Consider the following 3809-nt stretch of genomic DNA (forward strand, 5'->3'; position numbering starts at 1 on the left):
CCAAAATGTGGACCAGGGTGACCCAGAACATCATCTGTTGGATACCGCTAATTTATTTATATATGTAATACCTGCCAAGATTTCAAGGGTTTTTTAGTTCGCTCTGCAGAACTTTTTCATTTTCTTCTACTTAATATGGTAGGTGTCACAACCATTTTACAAAGTTTTTCTAAAGTTATATTTCGCGTCAATAAACGAATCCGATTACCATGTTTCATCCCTTTTTTCGTATTTGGTATAGAATTATGGTATTTTTTTCATTTTTCGTAATTTTCGATGGTCGGATTTCGTTCGTTTTTTATACCAAGATAAAGTGAGTTCAGGTAAGTACGTGAACTAATTTCAGTAAAGATATGTCGATCTTTGCTCAAGTTATCGTGTTAACGGCCATGCGGAAGGACAGGCCGAGGACTGTGTATAAAAACTGGGCGTGGCTTCAACCGATTTCGCCCTTTTTCACAGAAAACAGTTATCGTCCTAGAATCTAAGCCTCTACCAAATTTCACAAGGATTGGTAAATTTTTGTTCGACTTATGGCATTAAAAGTATTCTAGACAAATTAAATGAAAAAAGGCGGAGCCACGCCCATTTTAAAATTTTCTTTTATTTTTGTATTTTGTTGCACCATATCATTACTGGAGTTGAATGTTGACATAATTTACTTATATACTGTAAATATATTAACTTTTCTTTTAAAATTTGAATTTAAAAAAAAAAATTTTAAAAAGTGGGCGTGGTCGTTCTCCGATTTTGCTAATTTTTATTAAACAGGCATATAGTAATAAGTGTAACGTTCCTGCCAAATTTTATCATGATATCTTCAACGACTGCCAAATTACAGCTTGCAAAACTTCTAAATTACCTTCTTTTAAAAGTAGGCGGTGCGACGCCCATTGTCCAAAATTTTACTAATTTTATATTCTGCGTCATAAGTTCAACTCACCTACCAAGTTTCATCGCTTTATCTGTCTTTGGTAATGAATTATCGCACTTTTTCGGTTTTTCGAAATTTTCGATATCGAAAAAGTGGGCGTGGTTATTGTCCGATATCGTTCATTTTATATAGCGATCTGAGATGAGTGCCCAGGAACCTGCATACCAAATTTCATCAAGATACCTCAAAATTGACTCAAGTTATCGTGTTAACGGACCGACGGACGGACATGGCTTAATCAAATTTTTTTTCGATCCTGAAGATTTTGATATATGGAAGTCTATATCTATCTCGATTCCTTTATACCTGTACAACCAGCCGTTATCCAATCAAACTTAATATACTCTGTGAGCTCTGCTCAACTGAGTATAATAAAAGACAACTTTATATTCTTTATATTCCGGCATTGGCTTTGACAGAAAAGTTCAGCTCTTGTGCGGTCCTGCTACGCACGGAGTATTAACCTTTTTATTCTCAAATTTCGGAAAGCTATTTACCGTTAAGTATTCTTGGAAGTGTTCCGGATAAGCCGTTAATTTAGAATATTCGGAACACGTTCGTTTGATACTACCTCAAGAGGTTCGAATATATCAAATAAATATATACATTAACCTGGATCGATTTGTATGGACGAAAATTAACCGATATCGCGCCATCGATTTTTCGATAGGATTTGGGCTCAGGAAAAAAAAGTTCCACAACGCATACCCAAAAAAATAATTTTCGAGCCTGCAAAAAAAAATGGCGGAAGGGTAAATTTTTCGACAAAACACTCCCCAAGCCCCAAAAAATATATATATTTTTATACTCAGTTGAGCAGAGCTCACAGAGTATATTAAGTTTGATTGGATAACGGTTGGTTGTACAGGTATAAAGGAATCGAGATAGATACAGACTTCCATATATCAAAATAATCAGGATCGAAAAAAAATTTGATTGAGCCAAGTCCGTCCGTCCGTCCGTCCGTCCGTTAACACGATAACTTGAGTAAATTTTGAGGTAAATTGATGAAATTTGGTATGTAGGTTCCTGAGAACTCATCTCAGATCGCTATTTAAAATGAACGAAATCGGATCATAACCACGCCGACTTTTTCGATATCGTAAATTTCGAAAAACAGAAAAAGTGCGATTAGTCATTACCAAAGAAAGCTAAAACGATGAAACTTGGTAGATGGGTTGACCCTATAACAGAGAATAGAAAAATAGTAAAATTTTGGACAATGGGCGTGACACCGCCCACTTTTAAAAGAAGGTAATTTAAAACTTTTGCAAGCTGTAATTTGGCAGTCGTTGAAGATATCATGATGAAATTTGGCAGGAACGTTACTCCTATTACTATATTTACGTTTAATAAAAATAAGTAAAATCGGAGAAGGACCACGCCCACTTAAAAAAAAAAATTTTTTTTAAGTAAATTTTAACAAACAATTTAATATCTTTACAGTATATAAGTAAATTATGTCAACATTCAACTCCAGTAATGATATGGTGCAACAAAATACAAAAATAAAATAAAATTTCAAAATGGGCGTGGCTCCGCCTTTTTTCGTTTAATTTTCTAGGATACTTTTAATGCCATAAGTCGAACAAAAATTTACCAACCCTTTTGAAATTTGGTAGGGTATAGATATTATGACGTTAACTGTTTTCTGTGAAAATGGGCGAAATCGGTTGAAGCCACGCCCAGTTTTTATACACAGTCGTCCGTCTATCCTTCCGCATGGCCGTTAACATGATAACTTGAGCAAAAATCGACATATCTTTACTGAACTTAGTTCACATACTTATCTGAACTCACTTTATCTTGGTATAAAAAATGAACGAAATCCGACAATGACCACGCCTACTTTTTTGATAACAAATTCTAGAGTCACCCCTGGTCCACCTTTATGGCGATATCTCGAAACGGCATCCACCTATGGAACTAAGGATTACTTCCTTTTAAAATACTCATTAACACCTTTCATTTGATACCCATATCGTGCAAACAAATTCTAGAGTCAACCCTGATCCACCTTTATGGCGATATCCCTAAATGGCGTCCACCTATAGAACTATGGCCCACTCCCTCATAAAATGCTCTTTAGTGCCTTTCATTTGATAGACATGTCATACAAACACATTCCAGGGTTTCCCTCGGTTCATTTTCCTACATGCTTATTTTCCCTTATGTTGTCACCATAGCTCTCAACTGAGTATGTAATGTTCGGTTACAACCGAACTTAACCTTCTTTACTTGTTTATTTTATATTTATCTTAAAAATCGTTTAGATATGTTCACATTTCACCAAATGCTTACGTGTATAGCATATATTGTTGTCTGAAAAAATCATAGAGACCGGTGGTATATATAGTATATACCCCATATAAACTCTAATTTTTGCCCCTTTTTTACGTCTAGAAGCTTCAAAATTCATCAAATTTCATCAAATAGTTACGTTTAAGTCATATATTGTTGAAATACGTGATTCTTAGTAATAGTTTTTACACGCAGACCACAAAAAACCTGAAACTTTGCATCCTCACACAAAGTACCTACCTGTTTTTTTATTTTATATTTATCTTAAAACTCGTTTAGGTATGTAGATCTGTTCACTATATATTTCTTATCTTATACATCCGATTATTCGGAGATTACCAAAGGGATAAGATTATTGTTCAGCCCCATACATGAAAGGTATGAAGTCTTCGGCACAGCCGAAACTTTGCCCAATTTCTGCCCCATTTTAACAGCTAGAAGCTTCAAATTTTACCAAATGCTTACGTATATAGCATATATTGTTGTCTGAAAAAATCATAGAGATCGGTGGTATATATATTATATACCCCATATAAACTGTAATTTTTGCTCCTTTTCTACGGCTAGAAGCTTC

The sequence above is a fragment of the Eurosta solidaginis genome, chromosome 2 (assembly GCF_040869045.1).
Source record: "Eurosta solidaginis isolate ZX-2024a chromosome 2, ASM4086904v1, whole genome shotgun sequence".
NCBI lineage: Eukaryota > Metazoa > Arthropoda > Insecta > Diptera > Tephritidae > Eurosta > Eurosta solidaginis.